An 18,215-nucleotide genomic window follows, 5' to 3' on the forward strand; every position below is an offset into this window, starting at 1 on the left:
TCCGAAAATTTGCGTGCGGCGGCCCGGGGGGGGGGGCGTGGGGGAGGCGGCGTGAACGGGCCTCCCCAGGTGGCGGCCATCCAGCTGAGTTGCGCCTGCTCTTGCGGCTACAGCGTCTCGCTCACCATGTTGTTGAGTTGCTCCCACTCTTGCAGTGCAGCGATAGGCGCCTGCCACATGACTCTTAAAATGGCGGCCGGCTCTTCGGTTTTGGGCCTGGTGCACTGAAATGGCCCTGAGACACCTTGGAACTCGGACGCTTGCCTGCTAGGGCTTGGGCTCCATTCTCGAAAAGCGTCCCCTCAGCCGTGAAGATTCTACAAAAGTCTTGGAGGCCCCCGACTCCCGCAGGCTTCCGGTGGGGAGCGGCTGCCATGATTGTTCGCGGAATGACCACGACGGAGCCACGAGATGGTGGTGCTCTCATGCTGACGCCAGCTTCAGTCTGAATGATCCAGAAACAAGGTGGGGCTTTCATCTTTTGGGAAAAAAAATGTTCTAAACCAATGAAAAGTGTTATTTTTAGGTCATATGACCAAGCCTTCCATCTTTAGGAAACCAAAAGTAAAATGATCCAATGAAAAGTTTTATAAACAAGTCACATGACCTGTTATGCGGCATAGGGCTACAAAAAGCGTAGAAAATCCGTTGGCACGTGAGGCGGTGTCAGTAGCGGACCGATGTGCGAATAGGCCAAAGGCAGCACAACGCGTCGAGATCCGGATGGCACCGAGGTGGTGTCCAGCAAATTGCCGCACTGGTGTGGCCATCCTACAATGCTGCGCCGAAAGACGGCCTGTCCAGCTGAGTTGCGGTCACTCTTGCGGTACAGTGACTCGAACGCGCCGAGATCCGGATGGCACCGAGGTGGTGTCTAGCAAATTGCCGCACTGGTGTGGCCATCCTACAATGCTGCGCCGAAAGACGGCGTGTCCAGCTGAGTTCCGGTCACTCTTGCGGTACAGTGAGTCGAACGCGCCGAGATCCGGATGGCACCGAGGTTGTGTCCAGCAAGTTGCCGCACTGGGGTGGCCATCCTACAATGCTGTGCCGAAAGTCGGCGTGGGGTGCCCCGTTGGCTTATGAGGTGATGTCAGTAGTGGACCGATGTGTGAATAGGTTGGAACCAGCACAAGGCGCCAAGATCCGATTGGCAAGTCCTGGATGTTGAGTGCCATAGTTGAGAGTTCTGAGCAGTGCTTGTAAGACTATCTGAAGCTTATTTGCACCTGCTGCAGCTTCACTGTTGCCCAAGGTGGTGTCCAGCAAATTGCTGCACTGGTGTGGCCATCCTACAATGCTGCGCCGAAAGACGGCGTGTCCAGCTGAGTTCCGGTCACTCTTGCGGTACAGTGACTCGAACGCTCCGAGATCCGGATGGCACCGAGGTGGTGTCCAGCAAGTTGCCGCACTGGTGTGGCCATCCTACAATGCTGCGCCGAAAGTCAGTGTGGGGTGCCCCGTTGGCTTATGAGGTGAAGTCAGTAACGGACCGATGTGTGAATAGGTGGGAACCAGCACAAGGCGCCCTGCACTGTTGAGCTTTTTTCAATGCCTGTTTTTTGTTGTTTCCCCTCCATCAAAAACAAAAAAAATATATAAAACTGTGCAAAAATACAAAAAAATGTTTAGATAAGCAGTGCTTGTAAGACTGTCTGAAGCTCTTTTGCACCTGCTGCAGCTTCACTATTGCCCTGGTGTGGACAAAGATCGCCCATGACTTAGGCTGATTGAGAGTTTGTAGAAAAATGGCTTCAGATTTTCCACATATTACTCTTCAACATTCTTCCTAAATGTAACAATGTGAGACTCACTAGGAGAACGGCTGTTTATCTTTCCTTTCAAAATGCTGCCAACAATATTTTCTGAATGGAAGACACCATCTTGTAGCATAAAGGGCCGAAAGGGGTTCTGGTCTGGCCGATTGTTGGTGGAGACATTTTGACTATATCTTGGACCTGGCCGGCCTCGCCCAAAATGGCGCCGGTATAAATGGGACTCGTAACTCCTTGCCCGCAAATGTATATCTAGAAAATTTTATTGTAAGTGGCCCTGTCGTATTTTAATTACAAAATGTACGTCCACCGATTCCGCAACTGTTAGACACCTTAGTTCTTGCAACCTAATGGCCCGCTCGTTACGTTCCTCTACAGTGTAAATTTCTCCTCATCATATACGATTTCAGTTTGCTCCGTGGCCGGCCCAGGTGGTTATAGGCCCGTATTTGTATACTGACATTTTCACAATAAAGGTTTTTAAAACAAAACACGGTAGTAGTATTTACATTGGTAAAGTTTTTACTTTTAGTCACTGTTTTCGAATCAGTAAAAGGCAAGTGAAATAAAGCAGTCCAATTACATGACGGATAAAAGGTATAATATGTAGGAACGTAGTAAAGATAAATGGTCAAGGGCAGTTGTGTTTTCCACTCCTGCAACATAAAGTGATCGATAAGAATCTGATAATCAGGCGTATCGGCGACTTTTACTCAACGGCTCCGTCATGGAACGAAGAAACGCCCTTTTTCTCGAAAAAGGAATATATTTTACTTGCAGGACAGTTGTAAATTTTCCGGGAAAGTACATTAGCCTGGAATATTATAACATATATGTTTTAAAAAAAATAATGTTCGAAAACAATAAAAAGCGTAATTTTTAGGTCATATGACCAAGCTTTTCATCATTAAAATAACAAAAGTAAAATGAACCAATGAAAAGTTTTATTAACAAGTCACATGACCTGTTATGCTTACGTTACGCGCTGCGCGCCGCGCCCGGATCACTTCCGGGTGCGCTAACGCGGCGTGTCATATAACGCATTACGCGACAACGTAGGTCAAGAATATAGTCAAAATGTCTCCACCAACCAGCGTTCGGAACACAACCCCTTTCAGCAGTCCAAAAAGTTCTGTTAAATGACAACAGAGGGGACAGGCAACAAGAACCATCAGTCAAAGAGGGGAGGGCAAGTTCTTCTCTTCCGGGTCATGTTGGGGCGCTACCGGAACTGATCGAATTGGTAGTCTACAGTGTTTCTGGATGTTTCAGACTAAAGCTGGCGTCAGCATGCGAGCACTACCATCTCGTAGCTCCGTCGTGGCCATTCCACGAGCAGACATGGCAGCCGCTCCCCACCAGAATCCTGCGGGAGTCGGGGGCCCCCAAGACTTTTGTAGAATCTTCACGGCTGAGGGGACGCTTTCGAGAATGGGACCCAAGCCCTATCAGGGAAGCGTCCGAGTTCCAAGGTGTCCCAGGGCCATTTTAGTGGACCAGGCCCAAAACCGAAGAGCCGGCCGCCATTTTGAGAGTCCTGTGGCAGCCGCCTATCGCTGCACCGCAAGAGCGGGAACAACTTAACTACATGGTGAGCGAGGCGCTGTAGTCGCAAGAGCGGGCGGTAAACAGCTGAATGGCGGAAGACGCACAGTGTAGCAAAAGCGGGCAGAATGGCAACTAAAACGGTAAAGGGGCGCCCCACTACAGCGTGTCTTCAGGTCAAACGGATTGTGGGACAAAGTCCAGAATAGAAGAGTCATCAAAAGGCAAAAAGTTCCGCCGGACCCCGGGAGCCGGCCGCCTATGTCGGGGGCGATCTCAGGCTACACCAGTGCTATAAGACTTGGGGAGGGGGTCGGAGCCAAGCGTCTTCTCCGAGTCCGTGCCATCACACCGCCCCTCGGGGGCCTCCGTCAAGCGGTTTAGGGAGGTACCATATAACATTGTTTTCAAATGCAGTCAGGTCCACAAACGACCCTCACTTACTTTGAGAATAGTGAAGCTGCAGTAGGTGGAAATAAGCTTCAGACAGTCTTACAAGCACTGCTTTTGTAAACATTTTTTGATTTTTTTGTATTTTTGCACAGTTTTATATTTTTTTTTTGTTTTTGATGGAGGGGAAACAACAAAGCACAGGCATTGAAAAAGGCTCAAACTCAGAACTCTGAACTATGGCACCCAACATCCAGGACTTTCCATCTGGATCTTGGCGCCTTGTGCTGCTTCCGACCTATTCACACATCGGTCCACTACTGACATCATCTTATAAACCAACGTTATGTAAATAGTTATTTAATAAAATGTTTTACCCTGTTTCTTTGCTGGTGTGTTGTCTATATTTTTAATATTTGCATAGGGTTTGTCGTTATTTTGGGCGGGGTGGGTGACGGAGCCGAGCTGTCTTGCAGCCCTCATGGTGTGGAGCTCAGTTCATCTCACTATTTTCGTATTTCTCATGAAGGGTTGTTTATAATATTTCTATTTTAGCGAGGTCAAAAAGAGATCCAATTAGTGGCCTACTGATTTTGCTCGATTACTTTTATTTTTTTACACGATTTTTCACGATCTGCAAAGACTAAACAGAGTATTGCGACTTTGTGCTTGTTTGTAAATAGAGAATGAACCAAAGAGAATCAATTGTAAAACAGTAAATGCTTGGATAATAATCAATCAAATGGAGAGACAAGTAGGCAGGAGGGATTACAACGGGGGTAAAGGCCTGCGTTAACTACTCTTCACTATCTGCAAAGAGAGAGTACTACTAAGAGAAAAGAGGGGAGGGGGGCAGCGTTCAAAGCACATCAGCGTGCATAAATACAAAAATGTTTTTATCTATCACGTACTTGACATTTTAAAGCTTTTCATATTTGCTATTAAAAAACCAATGAAATCACGTGATCAAGGCAGGTCGCCGAAACGCGTTGTGTGAATAAACCAAGGTTGCAATATACTTCTGGCTGAGCTTTTGATTCCTGAGAGCGTACTGCACTGGACCTTTTGTTATTGAATATATATATATATATATATTACCTACTGGCGGTCGCCAGTAGGTAGTAATAGTTAGGATTATTTTCAATGCAAAATCTCAACATTCTATTGGGAATAACTTTGGCGCCGATTGAGGAATCTGCCTGAAAATTTCCTCAAATTTGCCTCGCGGCGCTCCGGTCCTTCCTTAGAAGTTTGGGGGGGATTCGTGAAGCGGGGGCCGAGATAAAAGGGGGGTCCCAAAACGTGATTTCCCCATGTTCATTTCCATAGGGCGGTCGACCTCACTTTTAGCCCGAGCGGCTGAATGAATTTCCACCAAACTTGGCAAAATTGTAGGGAATGGTAGCCCGATGTGCCTTTGCTATGTCTCAAGATATGTGCTCCAGTGGATTTTGAGTAATTTAGGTTAAAAAATATATATATATCTATGGCCGCGCCCCGGTACGCGCACTGGGGAGCGTACCGGGCGGGCCACGCGAGGTGCGCACGAAAAGCTGATTGGCTCTCGGGTGTCTGTAAACATTCGAAACAGTCCGGAGCGGCCGCCATCTTGTGTCTGGGTAGGATTGAGACACAAGAGGTGGCAAAAAGAAAGGGGGAAATGACCATAAGGGGGCAGAATAGACCCCCCCCTGACCCCCTAGGTTTGATGTGGGGGCTATAAAAGGGCCCTGCGGGGCCCAAAACATTTTTTTTTTTTATTTGCGCGGGGGGAGCGCCCGGTACGCGCACCGGGGAACGGACCGGGGAGCGTACCATGGGGAAAAAAGAATGATAGAGTTTTCAAAAAATGTAGCCTTCTTTTATAAATTGGAGGTAGTTCTAAAAAGAACTGTTTTTTTCTTCTTTTTGTTGTTTTATATTTTTTTATTGTTTTTTGGAACATTTTTGACTTTTTTTGGCTTTTATGAACTATTTTATATATTTTTTGTTGTTTTTATGGGGAGAAACAAAAAACAGGGAATTGAAAATGGCTCAACTGAAGCAAAAAAAAACAGGAAAAAATTAGGGTTTTTTGGGGCAATTGTGGTTGTCACCAGCAAGGAGGATAAGCTTTATGCTCTGCTCACCATAGGAGATGGTCTTACCACAAAAAATACATGTGATCCTAAATTCACCGAACCGTGGTTGTATGGAAGGGATCGTCTCCCTTGTCTCTGGTCCCGATGGAGTGGGTTGTTTTTGTTTGGAGGTGCTGGGTGTAGATTGGGGAAGGTTGCTGGCCAGTTCTCTCATCTCTGCGGCAGCATAGTTGTTCGGATGCTTTCCCTGCCTGTGCCGAATCATGGTATTATTACCGAAAGAATATTTTTTATTAGGGCTCCCCCTTGAAAGTTCCATGTCACAGATAAGGCAAGTCACCTTTGGCGCATTCACTTTCTTCTTTCCCTCAGGGATGGAAAAAAAATCCCATACAATGTGCTGCTTGGGTTTGTATGGGGTATTGTCTTCTGCCAGCCACCTCCTCCTCCTCCCCTCTTCCTCCTCTTCCTCCTCCTCCTCCTCTTCTTCTTGACCACCAATGTGATGTTGTGGTGGTCCTCTTGGTGGTGGTGGTGGTGGTGCAGATGCTCCAGCTGCTGCTGCTACTGTAGCCATTTTAAAGTACAAAATATACCACAAAGATCTCCAAACAGGTCTTCCTCAGTCAAAGGACAAAGTCAGAATAAGGAAAAAAGGTGGGGGCTTTCATCATTTGGAAAAAAAAATGTCCTGAACCAATGAAAAGTGTTATTTTCAGGTCACAAGACCAGGGGTTTCATCATTATGAAACCAAAACTGTTATGAACCAATGAAAAGTGTTATTTTCAGGTCACATGACCCGACACGCTTACGCGCCGCGTAAGCGCGTCGGATGCTTACATAGCGCGATCGTATGCGCTCGAGTGCTTCCGGGTGCGTTTACGCTGTGTGTATCACGTGGTACGGCACAATGATGTTTTCGGCCGCGGCATTGGCGCTAATGGGACGCTCCCCGGTGCGCGCCCCGGGGCGCTTCAAAAGACTATGCTTTCCGGGGTGCTCACCGGGGCGCGCACCGGGAGCGCTCCAGGGCAAAAAAAAAGAACAATATACATAAAAAAAATTGTTTTACATAAATATATAATATAGGATTCATTTTCAAGAATATTACATTTCATAGCTATAGACATTTGCTATTAAAAAAACTTTGAAATTCACTGAAAAAACATAGGTTTGGGGCCTTATATATAGTTAGGAATTAGCATTTAAAAAACCTATGAAATTCACTGAAAAAACCATAGGTTTCACACCAGTTTTAGTTTGGAATTAGCATTTAAAAAACCTATGAAATTCACTGAAAAAAACATAGGTTTCACACTAGTTATAGTTAGGAATTAGCATTTAAAAAACCTATGAAATTCACTTAAAAACATCCATTTACACACTCATTTAACCATTTATTCTTCCATCGACCTTCACAAATACATATATAAATCATATTTATTTTTCAGAAAGACACACATTCACTGGATGGTGTCATCAGTGATGTCATGAGTGATGTCACTGACCATGTCATGAGTGATGTAATATGTGACGTCATCTGCAGTGCATTGCAGGCGCGCAAGTTATAGTGAGTCCAACTAACTATAACGTGGGAATTTCAATGGTTTTATGTCAGTAAAATTTCCAGCTAACTATAACTGGTGTGAAACCTCTGGTTTTTTCAGTGAATTTCATAGGTTTTTTAAATTCTAATTCCTAACTATAACTGGTGTGAAACCTCTGTTTTTTTCAGTGAATTTCATAGGTTTTTTAAATGCTTATTCCTAACTATAACTGGTGTGAAACCTATGGTTTTTTCAGTGAATATATATATATATATATATGTTTTTTTAGTTTTATTCAGAGTTATCAGAGCTCTTAGAAATAGAACATTATTTAAGTGCAGTTTATCATCCACAGACATGATTTAGATGAGCGAACTAATGCTACCATTTAAAGGTAGTGCTAATTCTTCTTCTTTAAAAGTTTGTAAGTACTTGAGGGGTTGCTCTCATGGCAGTCTTATTGCTTCTGTTGAGGGGCGGAAGAGTCATTATAGTGTGACAGAAGGAGTTGTGAGGAAGATGGGAGGAGGGCAGGAAGTTGATGGGTTGGTAACAATTACGCTGAGTTACATTAAGGGATGAATACAAAGTCTATAACGGAACCCCATTGAGAACAAGTGGGATGGGTGAGACGCTGTTTGTATGACATTCAGTCATACAGCTCTCTGCTGCGCCCCTCGCAATATTGTGGCCCTTGCTCGGCCCAACTCACCCATGCACAAGGCCTACACTCTATATTAAGAAAGTTCTCCTGTAGAATTTACTAACATATATATATATATATATATATATATATATACTAACAATAGAGTTGATTTCCATGCACAATATCATTGAAAGGAGGAGACAGCCTAGCCACATGACTAGATAGACTTCTTCAAAGAAAAACAACTTGAAAACATCCCAACACAACACAAGAGACAGGACTATGGAAACCATTTGAATCTACAGCACTACATGCCAAGAAAAAATGATTACTGAGTAACTGACATTTTCCATCTGTAAGATGTAAGATCTGTCAGAAGTAAAGAAACATGTTCTCAGTGAAGTGAAATGATTTATTCTGATACATTGAAACTATTTTCGCAACTTGTTTACTGTTCTATCAGTTTTTGTGGTCCTCATGTTTAATATTTTGAGCTACACTGAAACAATTTTTACAACTTCTTTACTGTAATATCGACATTTTTGGTACTCACATAAAATATGTTGTGATAAATTGAAACTATTTTAAAAACTTCTTTACTGTAATATCAGTGTTTGAGAATATTTTTTCATCCTCTTTACTACAATATCGGCGTTTGTGGTGCTTACTATAAAAGTTTGTACTTGTGGAAATTATTTTGAAAACATTCACTATTTTGTGATACATTGAAAGTATTTAAAAAAATTCTTTACTATAATATCAGTGTATGACGTGATCAGAAAAAAAAAATTAAGATACATTGAAAATATTTTTACAACTTATTTACTGTAATATCAGCATGTGTGGTGCTTACTATACAATGTATTTAATATTTATTTTGTAAATGGAGGAAAACAGTTTGTACTTGTGGAAATTTATTTGAAAATGTTCAATAACTATTTACAACAAATAAATACGGTGTCACTATGCATTGTGTCAAGTGCTTTATTAAAAATATGCAGAAAAATGGTCCCTTTAATTATCGTGATGCACACAGCCAGACAAGAATGGACAGTGCAACTGAAGTGCATTACAGAAAGGTAGCAAGCATATAATTTGATGATTGGGAATTAGGATGGCATACAGAGCTCACATATAAAGTGGTTTCCCAGCCTTCTTACTTTTTCTCTTGAAGGATTGATAAGGTCTTTCCAAGAGAATTTGAAAGAAGAAAGTAGGAGATGAAGAACAGAGGTAGGAGGTTTCTATCAAAGGGCAACAATGCATAAAAAGGGTGGACCAAAGTCTGCATGTACAATGGCCAGTGGAAGCGTTTTGAGACCGGGTACGTCCAAGGTGGTGTATAATGTGCAATATCTGGTGGCGGTACCACCACACACCGAGTGGGAAAGGGCACATGAATTGATGGATTGTATGGACTTGGACTATGAGAAGAATACACTGGAGGAGGACCACGTCAAGTGAGGAGCTTTCATTGATAAGGCATAGCAAAAGAGGTGGCAACAACGGGGAGGAAGGTCCATGGGTGTTGGAGGCTGGGTTTGTAAATCTGTGTCCTACCTTCTGTGTTGCAAGCTTAAGACATAGTAACAACCAGAGTACCATGACTTTGTGTCCCCCCATTATTTTGTCAATTAGGGTGGAGGGAGGGAATGGAAAGGAGTAAACTACATGTCTACAAGTGTACTGGTATGTTCAGAACACTACATCAAGCGCTGAAGAACAATGGTCACATATAAAAAAAAAAGTTAGACAAAGGAAGGCTGCACAAGAAGGAAGGCGGATCTTGTTCACAAACAGGTAAGTGAGCAAAAGAACAACAAGTGAACAAGACTAATAACACTGGAACGAACGGACGCTGTGGAATAGATTGCGATTAGAGGTAGAAAGAAACTGTAAAAAAAAAGCAAAGTTCAAAAAGATGTCACAACTGATGACAAAGACGCTGGGGTAACACTGTTGTCTAACACTTTTAATGATGCCCCCGGGATTTGGCCCCCGCCGGTGAAATTAAGCAAAAATGCTTATGAAGGACACCTTTGGAGAATTGATGTCACTTTTCGCCCAAACTGCCTTTGTCTATTCTAACATATGCCAAAGGCAGAAATGGAACTGGTCCATTCAATTTTGTCCACAGAGTGAGAAAGCTAGGAAACATGTGAATAAATCTATTTCTACTTTTCTCCGAGACTATAGAATGAGGTCCATTTACCACAACAATCTGTGTTTCAATATGCATGGCATCTATAGGAGAGATGGTGTACATTTTACAGATGAGGGGAACAGAGTCTACCTGCTCTCTCTTCCAAATAGGAGAGCAGTTTGCAATGACATGGTGGGAGCTGCGAGGCTCCCGCCCTGCCATTGCAAACGGCAGTGTCCTGGGGGTGGGCACCCCGGGACACTGCAGGAGCCGGCTCTGGGGGCTGGCAGTCCCTAGAGCCATCTTGGGCTCCAGGAGGGGAGCCAAGAGACCACCCTACCACACATTAAAGAAGCCACAGGGTAGTTATCCCCGGGGCTGGGAGGGTCCTAAGACCCACCCACCCTTTTTAACAAGCCCCAGGGAGTGGCGGTCCCCGAGGCTGCGTGAGGGGCAGTGAGCCCCCCGCATATATTAACTTAGAGACCCAAGGAGAGGCGGTCCCGGGGCAGTGTGTGGGGGATTGGGACCCCCAACACTATTTTTTTTAAATGCCCTCGGAATTTGGCTGCCCCGGGGGCAAATAACCTTTAAACCGCAGGAGCCCGCGCTTCGTTTTTTTTTTTCAGCGGCCTAATACGCGTATCCTACACGCATCCCGTGATTTATTTTTTTTGCCCTAGAGGTCCTTGTGCGACCCCCTGAGCAGGCCTAGGGGGTCAGGGTGTGTCTACCCTGCCCCCTTTTTGCAGTTTGCACACATATTTCACAGACTTCTTCACCCTCGCTTATACCGAGGCACAAAATGGCTGCCAACAGGTCCTGGTTTCGAATATTTACAACCGCTTGACAGCCAACTAGCATTGAGCGCGTGATCGGGGTGGTGCGCTTATGCTACGATGCCAATCTTTGCACAATCCACGGATCCACCGCACCCATAGATATATAAATGACTTTAACCTTAATTTTCTCAGAAACTACTAAACATATTGACACCATATCAGCAAAAGGCACAAGTCAGAACTGAGGACTACCTTTCTGCCAAATTTGGTGTAATTCAGTTCAGCCGTTCGGGCTATAGCCGTGGCTAAAGGTCCTATGGGAAATTGCATGGGGAAAACACATTTTGGACCCCGTTTTTTCTCGGCCCCACTTGACCAATCACCCCATAATTTCAGGGAAGGAGCGGAACTGAGCTGGCCAAAAGTTTGGGGAATTTCAAGAAGATTTATCAATCGACGCCAAAGGTATTGCTAATAGAATGTTGTGGTTTTCCTATGGATAAAAGTTCCTAATTATAACTACCTACTGGCAACCGCCAGAAGGTAACATATATATATATATATATATATATATATATATATATATATATATATATATATATATATATATATATATATATATATATATATATGGATATATATATATACTTATATTACCTACTGGCGTCTCGCCAGTAGGTATATATAGTTAGGATTAATTCCCTATGGGATTTTTGAAAATTCTATGTCTAATAACTTTGGCGTTTGAGGACGGAATCGGCAGAAATTTTCAGGAAAATGGCACATTTTGTTTCTGAGCAGCCCCTGAAAATTTGGGGGGGTTTCGTCAAGGGGGGGCTGAGAAAAAAGGGGGGTCCCAAAACGCGTTTTTCCCATTCATTTTTCCATAGGGCGGTTGGACTCACTTTTAGCTCGAACGGCTGAATGGATTTGCACGAAACTTGGCAAAATTGTAGGGACTGTTAGCCCGATGTGCCTTTGCTAGGTCTCAATATATGTGCTCCAGTAGTTTTTGAGAAATTAACGTTCAAAACAAGATATATATCTGTAACAGCGCTCTGGGCAGCGATCCGGTCCGCTTACTTTTCGCGAAACGGAACTTTGCGCGCAGAAAGCTGATTGGCTCTCCGGTGTCTGTCAACATTCTAAACAGTCCGGAGCGGCCGCCATCTTATCTCTCGGTAGGATCGAGAGAGAAGAAGAGGTGAAAAACGAAGGGGGAATTTATTGAAAGGGGGCAAGGTATACCCCTCTTGACCCCCGAGGAATGTTGTTGGGGTTATTAAAGGGTCGCGTGGGGAAAATAAAAAAAAAATGATTTTTCACGGTAGAAGCGCTTCACGGGCCGCGAACTGGGCCGCAAACTGGTAGTGAAACGGGAATTCGCCATTTTGTGCTTCGTTTTAATTGTTTAGAGACAAAAATTATCGCCGCACATCGGCCACAATGCATGAATATCGCTGAAAAGTCAGCGATAATAATGCATTATCCAGCAAATGCTCTTAGCCATGTTATCCACCTTCCATTGGATAACATGGCTAAAAACTGCTGTGCGTGAGCTTTTTTTTTTTTTTTTTGCTGCGTGACGTTTGTTAACGTTCGATTCGATGGAAATCAGGAAGTGTTGACCACCATTTTGTCACTGCGAGTAAATATTGTGTTATAAATGAATCCTTATTGATAAACATTGTCTGCGCCATCTTGCGTTTTTGTCCAATGCCACAATTTTGTCGTGCACGGCAGCCATTTTAGATGCCTTGACCAGGGCCACTCTCTGCACGCCGCCGATCCTCAGCATGGCTCCCCGCCCTCGCAAGCATCTTCCCCACGCACTGGTCACCCCCGCTCTCTCTCTCATGCATGGGACATATACTTCCCCCCATCTGCGCTGCTCTTCTCTGAGAATCACACCCTGTGCCCGCCCGACACCTCCCTTTCACCCTATTCACTACCGCACCCTCTGACACTCCTCTTCCTCTGTGTCCGATTGTCCAGGCCGGACCTAGGCTATCACCTAGCCCTGCGGATGTAGTTTATGGCCCCAGCTGTAGAGTATCCAGACATGCCAACCCTCCCGATTCAGGCGTGAGACTACTGATTTCAGTGCTAGTCTTTCGCTTCCCGATTCCTGCAAGGAAAAACCCGGGGGCATTTTACCAACAACTAGCGGTCATTTTTGTCTCTAACTTGTTTAGAGACAAAAATTATCGCCGCACTTCGGCGAATTTTATCGCACATAAACCTTGCTATTAGCAAGGTTTATCGCAAATGCGTTAAAAAACGGCCGCAATGCATGAATATCGTTGAAAAGTCAGCGATATTCATGCATTATCCAGCAAATGCTTTTAGCCATGTTATCCACTTCCCATTGGATAACATGGCTAAAACTGCTCAGGGCAGGTGTTAGGTTTTTGAGATATTCGCGCTTAGCGTGAATATCTCCAAAAGTTGGTAATAGGAGATAGCGATGGTTAGGGATTGTTTCCAGTCGCTAAAATCTTGTCACGCCCACTTTGCATGTCATTAGTGATAAATATCACTGATATGCAAAGCGGGGCCCAAGATGGTCGCTATCTCCTTTTAGCTGTCACTAACTGGTGTTAGCGACATCTTGGTAATAGGGAGATAATTGTATCTCTTTTTTTTTGGCTTTTAAAGCCAAAAAAGTGGAAATATACCCCCTTGATAATATGCCCCATGATTTCTCGGGGGTTTCAGCTGACAGGGCTTGGTATTGTGTTACGTGCTAATTCTTCCAGGAAACGTCAGAGGGTCAATGCAGGGGTTCTAGAAGGGGTGATAAACCATTTAAGCCTCATGAACAAGCGCATGGTCTTTTAAAGATTTGTGAAGTGCTCGGGGCGGCGGTGTGAGTGTGCCCTCTTTCAGGAGCGGGCGGGGGGGCACTGCCAGCAACTTGCCAGGCCAGGCAGTGTTCAACACGTGCATCACCCTTTCTCTGCCTGCTATTGCGCTCCATGCTTCGGAAAGGTAAGAAAAAGAACGTGCATTTGAGTTTGAAATGTCCGATCTTGTAGCAGTACACTTGCAAAGCCCACACATGACAATAACCCGATTCAAGGCTCCATTCACCCGATTTTTTAAACATATATGGCACTCCAACAAAGTTTGATTTTAAAATTTTATTAACATTTAAATATAACGAACGCAACAAAAACTGTAAATATATTTAACCATTTTTTGAAATTAACCAGAACTATAACGATAACAACAACAACAACAATAATATAACTTTTATGCCTAAATTACGCAAACATTTAGCTAATCTGCTAAAGGGGGGAGTCGCCATTTCTTTACAATAATCAATAATGAAAAATCCACATCAATAGGGTTGTCCGTTTTCTCGATGCAGCACTATAGTGCAATATACACAGCACCTGGGGTGTCAAGAGTGAACAGGTCTTTCTTTGTTCCTTAAGATGTTATCTGTGTCAACCTCTTCCGAGAATGCTGATGCGTTAGGATTTCCTTGTGTTTCTTAATAGCATTGGTGTCTGTACACTTCTTTGTCAATTCTGTCAAGATGATAACTGCTTCATAAACAGACGATATCTTTGTTTAGTCATTAGTGTTAAGTATGTCTGAAACTACAGTGCCCTTCTGTTTTTTTTTCTTCTGGCTCCACAGAGTTTTGTGTGTTGTTCTTTTGAGCGACAATTATTCCAGAGGTTTCAGGTTCACTTGTTTTGTCCTGCAGTGAGTTAACAGCTTTAGAGAGTTCATGTTTATTTGCTATGTCCTGCTATTCGTCAACTGCTTCAGAGACGTCAGCCTCATTTGTTATGTTTCAGTAGATCCTGGACCTGCCCGGCCGCGCCCAAAATGGCGCCGGTGTAAATGGGACTCGTAACTGCTTGTTGTGTACTGGTTGCCCAACCTTGATATCATGAGATACATATGCAGTTTTGAAGCACATGGCGGAGGCTTGTCTGCTGTAGTGGGGCGCCCCTTTATCGTTTCAGTCGCCATTCCGCCCGCTTTTGCTACACTGTGCCTTTTCCGCCATTCAGCTGTTTAGCGCCCGCTCTTACGGCTACAGCGTCTCGCTCACCATGTAGTTGAGTTGCTCCCACTCTTGCGGTGCAGCGATAGGCGGCTTCCACAGGACTCCTAAAATGGCGGTCGGCTCTTCGGATTTGGGCCTGGTCCAGTAAAATGGCCCTGGGACACCTTGGATCTCGGACGCTTGTCTGCCAGGGCTTGGGTTCCATTCTCGAAAGCGTCCCCTCAGCCTTGAAGATTGTACAAAAGTCTTGGGGGCCGTCTACTCCCGCAGGCTTCCGGTGGGGAGCGGCTGCCATGATTGCTTGCGGAATGGCCACGACGGAGCTACCAGATGGTGGTGCTCTCATGGTGACGCCAGCTTCAGTCTGAAACATCCAGAAACAAGGTGGGGCTTTAATCGTTTGGGAAAAAAAATGTTCTAATCCAATGAAAAGTGTTATTTTTAGGTCACATGACCTAGTCTTATATAATTAGGAAAAGAAAAGTAAAATGAACCAATGAAAAGTTTTATTAACAAGTCACATGACCTGTTATGCTTACGTTACGCGCTGCGCGGCGCGCTCTGGATCGTTTCTGGGAAGCTGCGCCTTGCGCACCGGAGCACTTCCAGGTGCGCTAACGCGTCGCGTCATATGACGCATTACGCGACAATGCAGGTCCAAAATATAGTCAAAATGTCTCCACCAACCAGCGGTCGGAAATCAACCGCTTTCAGCAGTCCAAAAAGTTCGGTTAAATCTTAAGAGCGGGAGCAACTCAACTACATGGTGAGCGAGACGTTGTAGTCGCAAGAGCGGGCGGTAAACAGCTGAATGGCGGAAGAGGCACAGAGTACCAAAAGCGGGCGGAATGGCAACTAAAACGGTAAAGGGGCGCCCCACGACAGCGTGTCTTCAGGTCAAACGGATTGTGGGACAAGGTCCAGAATGGAAGATTCTTCAAAAGGGAAAAAATTCCGCCGGACCCCGGGAGCCGGCCGCCTATGCCGGGGGCGATCTCAGGCCTCACCAGGGCAACACGACTTGGGGAGGGGGCAGGAGCCAAGCGCCCCCTCTCAGTCCGCGCCATCTCACCGCCCCTCGGGGGCCTCCGTCAAGCGGTTTAGGGAGGCACCGTATCACATTGTTTTCCAATGCAGTCAGGTCCACAAATGGACCCCACTTACTTTGAATAGTGAAGCTGCAGCAGGTGCAAATAAGGTTTAAACAGTGTTACAAGAGCTGCTTAGAACTCTGAAGTATGGCACTCAACAACCAGGACTTATGCCATTTGTGTAAGGCAGTGACATGGAAGCAACTCAGGGACAAAAAGCATGAACGAACATTCACGTATGAAAATCTTATTTGGGGAAGGGGTAGAATCCAAACGCCCCCTGCCAGTTCGCGCCACTACACCGTATGTGGAAAATCTGAAGCCATCGTTCTACAAACTCTCAACGCTTGTTATCAGTGCATGAGTTTCATGCTCGATCGATTGAGCTAGCCAGATCGGGCAATAAAAAGTATAAAATAGTTATGTAAATAGTTATTTAATAAAATGTTTTACTCTGTTTCTTTGCTGGTGTGTTGTGTATATTTATGATATTTGCATAGGGTTTGTCGTTATTTTGGGCGGTGTGGGTGGCGGAGTCGAGCTGTTTTGCAGCCCTCATGGTGTGGAGCTTAGTTCATATCATTATTTTCGTATTTCTCATGAAGGGTTGTTCCTAATGTTTGTATTTTACCGAGGTCAAAAAGAGATCGAATTAGTGGTCTACTGATTTTGCTCGATTACTTTTATTTTTTTACACGATTTTTCACTATCTGTAAAGACTAAACAGAGTATTGCGACTTTGTGCTTGTTTGTAAATAGAGAATGATCCAAAGAGAACCAATTCTAAAACAGTAAATGCTTGGATAACAATCAATCAAATGGAGAGACAAGCAGGCACGACGGATTACAACGGGGGCAAAGGCCTGCGTTAACTACCGTTCACTATCTGCAAAGAGAGAGTACTACTAAGAGAAAAGAGGGGAGGGGGGGCAGCGTTCAAAGCACATCAGCGTGCATAAATACGAAAATGTTTTTATCTATCACGTACTTGACATTTTAAAGCTTTTCATATTTGCTATTAAAAAACCAATGAAATTCACAGAAAAAACCATAGGTTATAGTGGATATATAGTTAGGAATTTGCATTTACAAAACCTTGAAAATTCAATGAAAAAACCATTGGTTTTAGGCCATATATAGTTAGGGATTTGCATTTACAAAACCTTATTTTACTCGCATAAAACCATTGAAATTCCATATATAGTTATAAGTGCTAACTATATATCGCGCACCCGCAATCCACTGCTGATGATGTCACATATTACATCATTCATGACATGGTTAGTGACATCACTGATGACATCACTGATGACATCTCAAATGACATCACTGATGACATCACTGAAAACATCTCATTTGACATGACTGATAACATCACTGATGATATCATTCATGTGATAATACCATGAACCTCTTCAGACTCTAATATAACATTAGATACAATCAGTGTAAACAGACAGTCACGGACTGTCACTCATCCATGGAGTTACTCACACACCTAGTCAGTTATGCCAAAAATCAATCACACCTCCATTTTCTCAACTATACAGTTATACACACCTTACTTATTCAAACATATACTAACACATATTTACTTTACTCTCTTATACAATCTCTGATACATGTTCACAATGATCCATACAGCCACTCACACATTCATTGGCTCTTATGCACAGTTATTTATAGATGTCAACTCTCACATGTACTGTGTTTTACATATGTACTTAATTTGACATGTAGCACTGAGATATCCATTCACTCACTAATACACTCATGCACAGTCAAGCGCCCATACAGCTGTTTCCACATACACTTTTGAATCCATACATATAGTGAATCAACTACTCACACATCTATGTACAGAGTCACACACCTCCCAGCCACCCATACACACACACTCAGTTTCCCATACAAATACTTGGACAACCAATGAATAACCCATACAGTTACTCATATAGCTACTGATCAACATATGCAGCAGTTTGTAGAACAACAGATATAATGATGCACAAATTAAAACAGTTTAGTCACTAACCCATGCACTCAGTGAGACACATTTAATCACTCACTCATACAGTCAGTCTTGCACCTACTAAATCCTTCATCCAGACACTTACTTATACATCCACTCATTCTTCAATATGTAAAACATATTTTAACCTTACAGAAACATACAGTCACTGGATG

The sequence above is a fragment of the Lissotriton vulgaris genome, chromosome 3_2 (assembly GCF_964263255.1).
Source record: "Lissotriton vulgaris chromosome 3_2, aLisVul1.2, whole genome shotgun sequence".
Classification (NCBI taxonomy): domain Eukaryota; kingdom Metazoa; phylum Chordata; class Amphibia; order Caudata; family Salamandridae; genus Lissotriton; species Lissotriton vulgaris.